Consider the following 14,681-nt stretch of genomic DNA (forward strand, 5'->3'; position numbering starts at 1 on the left):
TGGATATAGAGTTCAAGGCCACGTTTATAAGGTTTGTCAAGAATTTTATGGAAACTGCCGATAAATTTAATGAATCCCTCAAGGAGTATGGTGAGACCATGGAGGTCATGAAAAAGGACCAATTAGCAATTATGCATACACTGACTGAAATAAAGAATACTTTACAGAGCTCCAACAGCAGACAAGAGGATCCCAAGAATCAAGTCAAAGATTTGAAATGCAAAGAAACAAAAAATACCCAACCGAAAAAGAAAAAAGAAAAGAGATTCAAAAAATATGAAGATAGTGTAAGGAACCTCTGGGACAACTTCAAGCGTACCAACATCAGAATTATAGGGGTACCAGAAGGAGAGAGAGGGCAAGATATTGAAAACCTTTTTGAAGAAATAATGACAGAAAACTTCCCCCACCTGGTGAAAGAAATGGACTTACAAGTCCAGGAAGCACAGAGAACCCCAAACAAAAGGAATCCAAAGAGGACCACACCAAGACACATCATAATTAAAATGCCAAGAGCAAAAGATAAAGAGAGAATCTTAAAAGCAGCAAGAGAAAGACAGTCAGTTACCTACAAGGGAGTACCCATCCGACTGTCAGCTGATTTCTCAACAGAAACCATGCAGGCCAGAAGAGAGTGGCAAGAAATATTCAAAGAGATGAATAGCAAGAACCTGCAACCAAGATTACTTTATCCAGCAAAGCTATCATTCAGAATGGAAGGTCAGATAAAGAGCTTCACAGATAAGAAAAAGCTAAAGGAGTTCATCACCACCAAACCAGCATTATATGAAATGCTGAAAGGTATTCTTTAAGAAGAGGAAGAAGAAAAAGGAACTCTTACCATTTGCCACAGCATGGATGGAACTGGAGAGCGGATAAATACCACAAGATCTCACTTATTTGTGGAATATAATGAACAACATAAACTGATGAACAAGGACTGATCCAGAGACGGAGAGGCATTGATTGGACTGTCGGGCCTTGGAGGGAAGGTAGGGGAGGGTGGGGGCAAGGGGGAAAGATCAACCAAAGGACTTATATGCAAGCATATAGGCCTAACCAATGGACACGGACAACGGGGGGGGGGGTGAGGGGGTGAGCGGGGAGAGGGGGGGGTAGAGGGTACACATATGTAATATCTTAATCAATAAAAAATATTAAAAAAAAAAAAAAAGATCGAGGGTTCCCAGTGAGAGAGCCTCAGGGACTGGGGGAAGGGAGACTGCAGGAGAGAGAGGGCCTTTCTGGGGGGAGAGGGGACAGGTAGAGGGCACACTCCCCAGCCCTTGACCTTCTTGGATGGGGTGCATGGCAGGCCAGCCCAGAGGCAGGGGGATGCCTAAGGTGACCTGTAGGAGTTCCTTCCCTGTGAGGCCTCTGTAGAAATCCAGAATGGGTGAGCAGAAGTGGGTCGAGGTTCAATTTTCCTAAAGAAGGCCTGAGCTGGAGACAGGATGCGTTGACTCATTTATTTATTTATGAGGCTATCGATTATAATGCAGCTTTTCCACAGGATCCTGAGGTAGTTGGAGTTGGGAGAAGATACCTTTTACCAGTTACCTTCCCTTGTCCTGAAGATGTCAGGCGCCATCCCTCTCCTTCCCCACCCCTTCTACAGGCCTCATCCCTGTGTACCCTGACTATCGGGGGCTCAGGACAGCCCTCTAGTTTCCTCTTTTCTCAGGTCTGGCTGTTCTGGGTTCCTTCCAATATTTAGGACACACTCCAGCACCCCAAATCCTAACAGCAGGGCATTGTTTAACTGGAGTACAGAGCTGTAAAGGCACCTGAGACCCTCCTGGCAAAACCCTTTTATTCTACTGAGAAGGAACAGAGGCCAAGGAGAAAAGATGTTCCCAAAGTCCACAAGGAGAGACAAAAATGCACAAGAACGGAGGCCTGCTGATTCCTCCAGGCAGGACCCTGTGCACTATACCACCTTGCCTTCCAATCTGGCCCCTCAACCCAGAGTTGGGGCGTCCCTGAGCTAGGAATCACTCTCTGGGACCCTTGCCCCCTTTTGCAGTCTCCCAGCAGGGCCTCTCCTTAAATCTTTTTTCACTTGATGAAATCTCTGCTCTCAGTCAGCCCCACTTGAAAATAGGATTGAGGAGGTTCTGTAGAACCCCAGAGGAAAACAGGCTAGTGACAAGCTATGCGGCCAATCAGCTTCACCTGGCCTGGTCTACCTTCCTCACCACCTGCCACCTTTCCTGAGGTGTCTTCCAGCCTTGGTGCCCCAACACCAGCCTTCTGGTGGGCAGAGATGCCCACGTCCATGCATCTTTGTGAAAGAAAGTGGCTGTTCTCCCTCAGTCCTGAATCCAGCTCTTGAGCTGATGGGGAGGCAGGGAAAAGCTTTTCCAGGTGGGCAGAATCCAGGAGACAGGCCGCTGCACCATGCCCCGGGGGCTGGCTCCTCATCTTTGAAGACCCAGAAGTTTAGCTCAACAGAATGTGGCTCTAAAGATGAGGACCATTGCTTGGGGCTAGGTGGGCAAGCTGCCCTGTCAAGGTTGTCTGTGTTATTGTACTTGTTAAGTCCATTTTGGCATTCAGTGTTCCAAAGTTTAACCCCCAACCCAATTTACTAGCCTCACCTCTTTCTTCCTTTCTCCCAGGCTATACTGTATCCAACAGGAATTCCATAAAACAGCACATGTTGTTCTGTACCCCTATCCGTCTAAAATGCCCTACCTTCCTGCCCCACACCTGCAGAAAACCCATGTTCTATGCTATGGTCCCTGTTTATACCAGCTGACATCCATTGTTACTATACTAACTTTTCTGGATACTAACTTTTCTTCATAACCTCAAAATTCTCCCCATTTCTCCACAGTTATTAAGTGGCAAATTCAGGACTTGAACCCAGGCCTGTGTTTCCAGAGTCTATATTCTTAGTCACTATACTATATTACCTCTCAAGGAACAGACACCTTTCCAAAATTATCTTTCTCTTATCTAGGATTTTATCTTCACTTTCTTTCTTACACACCACTTTTTAAAAAACTGTAATATAAATACATTTTTTTCAACAAGGATAGCAGAATGCTAAACAAAGTGACACAATTGGTCAGCAGGCATACATTTACTCTGCCCTGCCCTGATGGATACGTGAGATGGATGTTTGCATGGAGTTCCAAGGTCGAGCAGCTTCCTGGGTCTGTAAAGTCACCTCCGTTCCCACAGCACTAACCAGCCAGAGGGCCAAGTGTGGAGCTTAACTTCTACAAGTCATCACACTGACTCCTAATCTGCCGGAGGGGCTGGCGTCCAGCAGCAGAGAATGCGGCTGCTCCGAGGCTGGAGGCGTCCAGTGGCCAGGCGGCTCCTCACAACATGGACTGTCTGAGAGGAAACAAATGTCTTCAGGGTCTGAAGCGAGGGCCCTGGAGTGTTGCAGAAATGCCCTCCACAGAGCAGCTCTGGTCCTGGGCGGTGGGGTCCATCCCCGGAGGCAGTCACTCTCACCGTAGACCATCGATGGCAGCAGAGAAAGCAATGACCCCAGCATTTAAGCCAGCTCGGAAACCAATGGCTCCTCCGGTGATGCAGCCACTAATGACACTGTTCTTCTGATCTGATCTTCCCTGGTAAGATTCAACCAAACACTCAGTGCAAGAAAGCATGGCGCCCACAATGGCAAAATTTTTGGTGTACAACATTCCTCTCTGCCCCATGTCTTTAACAACTTTTGCTGTCGGTGTACGGTAAGGATCCTTAGGGTCAAGGCCCACATTGGTATCGATGCCGGCGGTGAACACCCCAAATGTACCTCCCAAGACAAATCCTCCCACGCAGGCCAGCGCTGCCTTGAAGGCGCACACAGCTTTCCATCGCTTCTTGATCATCTTCTGCTCCTCAGTCTTGGTCGGACTCGGGATCCCGCCCAGGCTCCCGGGCTCCAGGAGCCTGGGCTGACGCTGGTCACCCACCAGGTACTGCAGAAGAAGGCTGTACTGCAGCGGCGCTTCGTGGAGCCCTCCACCTCGGGCACGGAGCCGCCTGCACTGGGGGCAGCCGCCGTCATGACTGCAGTTGCCCAAGAAACCCTCAATACATCACTTTTTGATTTTTTCCCCCCTGAAACTACTTAGATACCTTAACTTCCTTACTAGACTGCGAGCTTTTCAAAAGTAGGGCATGGGTCGTATTTAATGTGTTCCGAACCCCAGGGCCAGTGCTGGCACGTGGCAGGGGGCCATTAAGTGTGTCCTGGATGAAGAAACAAATGCATGACTGAAAGGATTTGAATCCTGGCAAGCTCTACTGTCTGCCATGTGGAGTGGGGAGTCGGAACTCACCCTTCTGAAGGGCCCAGGTTCATATTTCATTTTTTTAAGGCACCGTGGGACATGAAGGGAATGGAAGCGTTTCATAGATGAGTGAGAACAGGAAGGCAGACCCCTGTCTGTGTGTAATTGCAGAGCCTCTTCCTGGCGGCTGCTGTTGGCAGCATGCTGGGCGTGTGTTTTCAATTTTCCAGGCTGGGAACTGCAGGTAATACCTATTGCTTTGTGAGACCTGACCTGGCTGTGAAAGGAAAAAAGAGAGGAGGATAATAAAAGCTGTGAGCAATGGCTTTGCCAGGTGCAGGGTCTGCCCCAAGAGGGAGTCCCAGTGTGAGTCCTACCTTCAGGACCCACTTGGGTAGGGCAAAGGGGAATCTAGCCAACCTTTCTGTGCTGGACTCTTTTGGGATCAGAAACTCCACATGGAACAGCCCATGGCAGGGGGGTTCTCTAGAGGGGTTAAAAGGCAGTCAATCCACTGAATGTCCTTCTAAGCTGTGAAACAGTAACAGGAGGCTCTAAGGTGCAAAGACCTGGTGTGTGAGTTTCAACTACAAAGGGTGTGTGTTTGTGCAAGGGGCAGGCGGAGAGAGGAGGTTGTGCAAGATAAGGCTAGAGGGCGAGGCTGGGTCTGGGCTTGAAAACCATATGGAGTAGAATGAACTTTATCCTAAAGGCAATGATAAGCCACTGAAAGGTTTTAAGAAGACGTGTGACAAGTTCATATTTGTGTTTAAGAAAGATCCTTTTTGCTTCTGTGGGGAGCAGTGCTGTTCAACAGAAATATGAGAGCCATAAATGTGAGCCACAAGAAATTTGAAAATTTCTAGTAGCCACATTTAAAATGTAAAAACAGGTGAAATTTTAATGTTTTATTGAATTCAATATATCAAAAATATTATCATTTAACATATAATCAATAGAGAAATCTTGACGATGTTTTACTTTTTCGTATTAAACCTTCAAAATCCAATGTGTGTTTTATACTTACAGCTCATCTCAATTTGAATTAGCCACCTTTTAAGTGTTCAGTAGCCACACATGTTTAGTGGCTCACATACTGGATACTGTAGATATAGATAATTTATTTGAGAGGAGCAAGAATGGCAAAGCTGTTGCAGTTGACCTGGAGGAGGATGGTGGCTTGGGGATAAAGGCAAAGGGACAGATTTCAGAGATACAACTCCTAGGTTGTCATCCCAGACCTGGTCTTCATATCTCTGAACTCCTTTTATCTAAAAGAGAAATAAACTCCTATCTTGTTTGGGCCATTTTACTTGGGGGGGGGGGGTTGCCTTCTACTCACAGCTGGACCTAATTTTAATGAAGACAGCACCTAAATGGAGATGTCTAATGGACAGTGAGATCTGATGGTCCACACAAGGAGGTCTGAGAAAGCTACCTATAAACTTGGGAGTTCCCAGTCCATAGCCAGTCACTGAAGCCATGGCAACATGTGAGATCTCCAAGGGAGAACTGTCTAGTGCAGCGGTTCTCAACCTGTGGGTTGCGACCCCTTTGGGGGTTGAATGACCCTTTCACAGGGGTCACCTAAGACCATCGGAAAACACATATTGAATATATAATTACATATTGTGTTGTGCCATGGAAGCTTAGGGAGGAGACAGTCGCAAGGAGGGGTGATCAACAATGGTAAAGGCAGCTATCTTTACTGTTTCTAGGGGTTTGGATGGTACCATAGAACCTGAATAAACCAACTTAGGTTTTTGCTGCAGCCCCACATTCCTACGGAAGCTGGGCATGCATCCTCCTGCTCAGTGCCCTTCATTGGGCCCCAAGTTCCTTAAGGATAACATTCTAGCTCCTAAGCACATCCTTTAGGCCCGTCCAAAGTCTGGTCCTAGCTTTTCTGTCCAGCCTGTTCCCTTCCCAGCACACTCTGTCCCTGCCAGGCCTGGCTTCCTACCATTCCCTGCCTTGGCTTGTATGCTTCTTTCTGACTGAAGAACCTTCCCTCCCTCCATTTTCTCTTTTCCCCTGGATCCTACCATGCTTTAAGACTTACCTCAAATGCCAACTCTCCTGTTTCCTAATTCTTCCAGACAGATCAACTGCCTCCCTAGGCCCATGCTCCCCATGAGTATTTTGCTCACAGCCACAGCCCTCATTGTAGTGTGATCTGTGTTAAGGTTGGTTGTGTACATGTGTGTCTCCCCAACTAGGCTGTGAACTTGGAAAATTCTGAGGCTGATTCTGGCTACTCATCCCTGTCCCCCTTGGTGCCCTCCTCACAGCTTGTTAATGTTGAAGAAGTGTTTACGGATTTAATGGAACAGTTGTTCCTCAGAGGCCCCAAGTAATGGTATGGTCTCTATCTTCTTTGTCATATCACTCAAGGAGTCATAGGGATGAAGGAGGCACTAAAAAACCTCTGTTTAGAGTGAAATAAACAAGGAGTTGAGTTTGAATCCAGCTGCTCAAAGAAATAGTCCCAGTCTGAGCTTTCCCTGACCCAAACAGCTTATATCATTTGGGTACCCCCAAACCATCCTGTTAATAGAAAAGCAATAAAAAAATAATAAGATTAAAAGTTGGTTCTTTGAAGAAATGAACAAAATTGACAAATCTTCAGCTAGACTGACCAAGAAAAAAGAGAAGACTCAGGTTACTACAAAGAGGAATGAAAGAAGGGACACTGTTACAGATCTTAGAGAAAGGAAAAGAATTACAAAGGAATACTGTGAACAAGTATACTATTTAATGCTATTAAATTAGATAACCTAGATAACATGGACAAATTGTTAGAAACACAAGCTACTGAAATTACTTCAAGAAATAGGTAATCTGAATAGACTTAAAAGAACTAAAGAGATTGTGTTAGTATTTTTAAAACTTCCCACAAAGAAAATTCCAGGCCCAGATGGCTTCTCTGCTGAATTCTACCAAATCTTTAAAGAATTAATACCAATATTCACACCCTTCCAAAAAAATACAATAGGAGGAAACATTTCCAACTCATTTCATTAGTCTAGTATTACCCAGATACCAACACCAGACAAAGATATCACAAGCAAAATATGTATCAACATATCAATATAGATGCAAAAATCCTCAACAAAATACTAGCAAAATGAACTCAGCAACAAATAAAAAGAATTATACATCACGACCAACTGGCATTTGTCCCAGAAATGCAAGATTGGTTTAGTATTTGAAAACCAATATAATATACCATATTAATAAAATAATGGACCCAAACCACATGATCATCTCAATAGATGCAGAACAAATATTTGAAAAAATTCAATATCTTTTTACTAAAAAAAACACTCAACAAATTATAAATAGAAGTAAACTTCCTAAGCTTGATAAAGAGCATATACAAAACCCCTACATCTAACATTAGACTTAGTGGTGAAAGACTGAAAAGCTTTCCCCCTAAGATCCGGAACAAGATAAGGAAGTTTGCTCTCATAGTTCTATTCAACACTGTACTGAAGGTTCTAGCCAGAACAATGAGGCAAGAAAAAGGAATAAAAGGAACCCAGATCAGACAGGAAGAAGTAAAACAATTTCTATTCATATATGATATGGTCTCATGTATAGAAAATTCTAAAGAACATAGACATACACAAACTATTAAGGATTTATTAATGAGATCAACAAGGTTGCAGAATACAAACTACAATATACAAAAACCAATTGTATTTCTATATACTAGCAATGAACAATCTGAATATAATATTAAGAAAATAACTCAATTTATAATAACAAAAGAATGACATATTTAGGAATGTATTTATCAAAAGAAATTTAAGGCATGTACACTGAAAATTGTAATACGATATTAAAAGAAATTAAAGAAGACCTAAATAAAAGGGAGGAAATCCCATGCTCATAGATCAGAAAACTTAATATTGTTAAAATAGCAATACTCATCAAATTGATCTATGATTCAACATAATCTCCATCAAACTACTAGCTGGCTTTTATACAGAAACTGATAAGCTAGTCAGTCCTTAAGGTCATATGGAAGTGCAAGGGACTGAGACTAGACAAAGAATCCTGAAAAAGAAGATCAAAGTTGGAGGATTCACGCTTCCAAGTTTACAACTTATTACTAAGCTATGAAGAGAGTGTGGTGCTGGCATAAGAATATATAGATCAATACAACAGAATTAGGAGTCCAGAAATAAATTCCTATATTTATGGTCAATTGATCTTTGATAAGGATGCCAAGACAATTTAGTGGTAAAAGGATAGTCTTTTCAACTAATGATATGGGGCAATTGAATTCCACATGTAAAACAAAGAATTCAGATTCCACTTCACATCTTAAATAAAAATTCCTTCAAAATGGATCATTTAGCAAGAGCTAAAACTCTTAGAAGAAAAGATAGGAATAAATTTTTGTTGTCTTGGTTTAGGCAGTGAATTCTTGGATATGACATCAAAAGCACAACATCATTAGCCACCAAGAAAATGCAAATCAGCCCTAGCCGGTCGTGCTCAGTGGATAAAGCACTGGCCTGTGGACCTAAGAATCCCAGGTTCAATTCTGGTCAAGAGCACGTACCTCAGTTTCAGGCTCCTCCCTGGGCCCCCAGCCCTGTGCAGGAGGCAACCAATTGATGTGTTTCTTTCACATTGATATTTCTCTCTGTCTTTCCCTCTCTCTGCCACTCTATCTAAAAATTTCTCCCTGTCTTTCCCTTTCTCTTCCACTCTCTCTAAAAATCAATGGGAAAAAAAATCCTCAGGTGAGGATTTAAAAAATAAAATTAAAATTAAAAAAGCATAAGGGACAAAAAGAAAAATAGACAAATTGGTCTTCATCAAAATTAAAAACTTTCGTTTACTTACCTTGTAGGGAACCTATCATGATCACGAAGGTGGTCTCCCTAGGGTGATCCTCACCCATTGCACTCCTGCTGTGCTGATTCCTGCAATTTCTCCAAATGTGGGAAATTCAAGTGCATAATTTGTAGTAGTGGGGGACTGCACTCACATTCTCCCTGTAGAAGAAAAAACAAAAATGAAAAGCTTTTGTACTTCAAAGTTTCACCATCAAGAAAGTGAAAATACAATCCCAGAATGGGAGAAAGTATTTGTAAACTATATCTCTACTGAAGGTCTAGTATCCAGGACATATAAAAAACTCTTACAATTCAATAATAAAAAGACAAATGACCTAATTTAAAAATGAACAAAGGATCTGAATAAATATTTCTCTAAAGAAAATATACAAGTTGCCAATAAATACGTGAGAAGCTGCTCAACATCATTAGCCACCAAGAAAATGCAAATCAAAACCACAATGAGATTATCATTTCACACCCACTAGGTTGGCTTTAACCAAAAAGACAAGTAATAACAGTATGTTGCTGATAGGAATGTAAGAAGGTCCAGCTGCTTTGGGAAACAGTCTGACCCTTCCTCAAAAGGTTAAACATACAGTTACCATAAAACCCATCAATTCCACATGTAGGTATATACTGTATATCAAGAGGATTGAAAGCATATAGCCACACAAAAACTTGTACATGAATGTTTATAGAGGCATTATTCATAACAGCTAAAAAGTGGAAACAACCCAAATGATTAATAGGTAAATAAAATGTGGTGTGCTCACACAATAGAATATTAACCGGCCATAAAAAGGAATGAAGCACAGATTCATAGATAACATAGATGAACCTTGAAAACATTATACTAAGTGAAATAAGACAGGCACAACAGGCCATATATTTTATGATTCCATTTACCCAAAATGTCTAGCACAGGCAAATCCATGGAGACAGAAAGTAAATTAGTGGAGATTAGGGGGAAATAAGGAAGTGACTGCCAGTGAGTATGGGGTTTCTTTTTTCGGGGGTGAAAATGTTCTAAAATTAAATAGTGATGCTGGTTATGCAGCTCTGTGAATATACTAAAAACCACTGACTTGTGCACTTTAAAAAGGCGAGTTTTATGGTATGTGAACTATATCTCAATAAAACTGTTATATAAATAGAATTACCTTATTATGTTAAATGTAAGGTGGGCCTCCATTTCCTAGCGAGAAGATTTTTAAAAAAGGTTTTTGATAACTGAAATATGCTGTAATGTCCCTGACAAGGCAGTTTCCCCTCTAAAATTGTCCTTAAAAAGGAAGGCAAAATTGTGCAGACCTCATTTTTTAGGGCTCCCCTCACCATTGCCCACCTACTCTAAGAGACTGACAGTGAGAGAACATAGTGTATGTTTTTATGACTGTGGAGACAAGGATCTCCCACATAGATAATCTTGTCTCCCATTATTGAGGCTCTCCAAGAGCAATTGATGGTTTCTGTCTGCCCAATGCCCATACTCTTGCTTTTTGTAACTGCCTGTGGATTTTCCTTCTATCAGCTATTCCTCCCTCAAACTCAGAAGGTCTATCAGTCATGCTGCCCTTCACTTCCATGGCCAAAAGGTGGACTTGTGACTTAATCTGTCCAATCGGATGTCCTTTTCTGGGAATTTAGCTCAAGAGTGAGGTGATTCCAGAAAAATGACAATGATTTGCTCCAGCGGAATGCCCTGAGGAAACTGTCCTATGGAGTCAGGGGACACTATTCTGATGCTATTTTTTCCTTCAGGCATTTCTTGCACCCAAGAAGCCTAACTTGATCTTTTGGTTATTCAGGGGCTGACAAATTCCATTTCATTGTCATGGTTCTCTCAAGGCAGGGGCTGCATTTCTCCAGATTGTCCAGACAATGAAGGAGGAAGACTCCTAAATTTTGAAGTCATGACCTAGAAACCACTATATACTTCCATTGGAGCATCTTCTCTTTGTTTCCCTCTTGGTGACCATTTGCTTTAATATTTTAACTAAAGCTCTAAACAGTCATTGAATCTTAACTATGTCAAGGTACCTTGTTAGTTGAGGGAACACAAAGATGAACAAAATGATATCCCAGTTTTGGAGGGTGGGGTGGGAGTGTAAAAAAATGCTCTCTGACTTCTGAGTGTATCAGAGAGAAGAATCAGAAAAAAAGAAGACATTTAAGCTTGGCTAGAGGTAGAGAAATTTCTGACCCACAGGGAAGGCACTTTGTGAGAGATTATTGAAATCAGAGAATCACAGACTTTGGGGCTGACAGGGACCTTATGGATTATCTAGTCCTACATTTCCTAGATGAAGAAATCCAGATTCTGAGAGGTGAAATGACTTGACTAGAGCCACATCAGGCTTAGAACTGACTTCTCCTCTGACTCCCAGTCCAGTGCTCATGTCACTAGCTCCCAGTCACATGGTTGCCCTTGGCTGGCTCCTCCAGATTTCAGGGAACTTGGGGGAAAAGGGCAATGTTTGGGGTTTGGTAAATAGTTGCCTAGGGAAGTTTGTCTTTTAAGGCCACCCAAGAAATCAGCAAGGAAATGGGGCAGATTCCAGTAGTTCTGGTCATGTTGCTTTCTTCCTTAGGTTTCCCACTGGGGACTGGTAACAGGGTTTGCAGTGCAATGGGAATATCAGCGTGTGCGCTCCTACCTTCTCCATTCTCCTGGAGCCCTTGAAACAAACCAACAGCTAAAGTGACCTCTCACTGGATGGTCTCTTTCTTCTGGGTGATTCAGTCATTTGGGGTGGGAGAGTCTTTGACTGTCATTATCTGTAAGGTGTCAGGATATCAGCTAATACCCAACAGAGACTCTAAGGAGGAAATCAATTCAGAAATCAGGCCTAGAATTTCCCCAGGGCTAAGAGGGATGTACCTTAGCTAGCAACCTGGCTCTAGGCAGGAAGGACGCAGTGTAAATAACATTCATTGCTGGTCCTCCAGAGACAGAGAGCCTGGTCATGGTTCTTCGAGTGGAGGAAGAGACAGAGAGTCTTTCTAAGCTATATTTTTTCAGCCATTAATGAGCACAATCAGTTTAACCATTACTTACAGAGAACTTCTCATGTTCCAGGCACTGTGCTAGGTTCTGCAGCCCACACATGATTCCTGTCTGTAAGGAACTATAGACAAACATATGACTGACAAGTTTAATAGAATGTGATCAATGATAAGCCCTGGATGGCCCAACTCAAAGAAAAGGAATATGCATCCCACCTGGGATTCAGAGAAGGCAAAGGAATTAACCACGAATGAAAGCCACAGCCTCACAGGCAAGAGAACCACAGGGACAAAGGTGTGGAATCTGGGTGTGGGGGAAGCCATAGGCAGTTGATAGTGTTACCAGAGATTGAAGAGGGAGATGGGAAGTGTGGGGTGATAAGGCAGAGAGGGTGTGTGTGTGTGTGTGTGTGTGTGTGTGCGTTTAGGTAAAGCACGAGGGTTTCTTCTAGTTGGGAGGGGCCTGGGAGATTGGCATTTTAGATAGATCACTGCTGTGTGGATTTGGGGAGGAGGTACCAAGAATGGGGGCAAGGAACCAACTGGAGGAGTACCTGAGGCAGGGTAATCATAATGAAAACGAGGCACTTACAAGGGAAGGAGACATGAACTGGAGAAATATCCAGGAGGGAGTGATGATGGAGATGTGAAGGTTAAGGAAGAGAATCCAATCTAGGGAGCTTGCAGGTTTCTGACTTGGTGCCTGGGTGGATAATGGGGCCATGAACTGAGGTAAGAAAGACAGGGAACGAAAACGAGTCTGGAAGAGGGATGCTCATGATGGCTAACATTTATTAATCATTTATAGGGACCAGGCATCGTGCCAGGAGTTTTTCATGCATTTTCTCATAACTCTGCGGGGTAGATATTATTATTCTCAATTTATAGATGAGGAAATAAAACTTTGAGACATTAAATAGCTTGGCCAGATCTGCACAGCTGGAATAGTGGTGGAAAGCAGTGGGAACCCAGGCATTCTGGCTTCAGGGCCAATGCTCTTAACGACCAGGGTTGATGTGTGTGCATGTGGAGTCTGAAGAGCCTGTGGGATACCCACAGTGGAGAGGTCTGGGATTTAGGGCGGCTATCAGGGCCCAGATCATGGTAAAAACCATATATGTGGACGAAACTACTCAAGTTGAACAGTGACTGAAGCACAGTGGAAAACCCCTTAGCTAAAGAAGTAGCTAGAGGGTAATGGGTCCACAGATGAGACAAAAACAAAAATCCCCTGATTTTAAAATCTGAAGACATGGCTCTGCTATCTGGGCAACAGAAAACTGGGCAATCATGAACGTGTAGTGGCATCAAATAAAAACAGGCACCAAGCTAAGCTGAAGTTAATTATAACAGTTACTATGTTGTATAGTAATTATCCTAAACAGTAAGCATTTTACATAAATGGCAGTAATTAGTATAGCACAAGTTTTCCAAGCTGTGTCCTGTGGAATAGTAGTAGTTCCTGGAGATGTTAATAAATGGTTGGATAAAAAAGGGCTTTGGAGTCAGATAAGTTTAGGAAATGCTGGGATGATTTAGAAGACAGAGCCATGGAACCCCTGGTTTACACTTTCTTCTCTGTTAGGGGGCAGGAGAGCGGAATGGTTGAGTGTAAAACTGGGAGCACTCAGCACAGCCTGGGGTTGAATGCTGCCGCTGACAAGCTGGGTAATCTTGGGCAATTTACTCAACTTCTCTAAGTGGACGTTTCCTCTGGACAGGGGAATAGTAATACACTCGCCATGATTGTTCTAGAGATTAAATGCAATAATATATGCACTTAAAACACTTAGAATAGAGCCCGGCACAGAGTGAGGGCTCTACAAATATTAGCTCTTATTTGTAAACCGTACTACTAACAAATCTTTCTTATTTTCTGGAGTTTAGTCCTTGACACACACTTCACACACATGTATGCTGACACCTTTCTTCTTAGTTAGTTGAAGTTCTCTGTGTCCCTACCTCCTCCAGACCACAGTCTGGGACTGGGAATGACCAAACTCTTGCCCTATTCCAATCTAGGGAAGGGGGCCAGAGAGAGGGAGGATTTATGTCCTGGCTGCCACTAGTTTAATTACCTTTATGCCCACTTGGAACAAGTATGCACCTTTCAGGTGGATGCTGGCCTGTGCCAGGGCACACCACACAGCAAGTGGAGTGCAGGGTATATTTTAGCCTCCGTTTACTTCTGGGGCTGAATGCCACTGTACCATGAGCAACCTGCACAACCATACGTGGTGGCTCTGACCTTCAGGCCGCAGAAGAGGCTGGAAGCTAATGGTCGCTGGGGAAAGAGGGTACAAGTTCTCCTCCCAGTAGTTCATGAGATTAACTGCACAAACCCTAAGTGGATAAAGCCGCCTCCTTCTCCCCCCTCCTTCCCCACAGGTGCCCCCCCCCCCCATTCACCCACACAGAGGCTGACATCAGAATACCCTTGGTGTGAGGGGGGACCTCAGGCTTTGCCTGTTTCTCTGAAATCCTGATTGAATTTGGCAGGTGACAGAGCTTGGAAAGCGGAAGTGGGAGGGGATGATTTTCCATGTTTCCCTGACACATAATG

At 43.3% G+C, this 14,681-nt stretch overlaps 1 pseudogene across 1 annotated transcript; it reads right to left on the reverse strand.

The window, feature by feature from the left end:
- Positions 1–3,467: 3,467 nt before the first annotated feature.
- On the reverse strand, positions 3,468–4,030 carry LOC308531844 (mitochondrial import inner membrane translocase subunit Tim22-like; annotated as a pseudogene). Its single transcript has one exon. The product of its transcript is annotated as a mitochondrial import inner membrane translocase subunit Tim22-like (transcript).
- Positions 4,031–14,681: the final 10,651 nt, after the last annotated feature.

Source organism: Myotis nattereri (genome assembly GCF_964212035.1).
Source record: "Myotis nattereri genome assembly, chromosome: 16".
Classification (NCBI taxonomy): domain Eukaryota; kingdom Metazoa; phylum Chordata; class Mammalia; order Chiroptera; family Vespertilionidae; genus Myotis; species Myotis nattereri.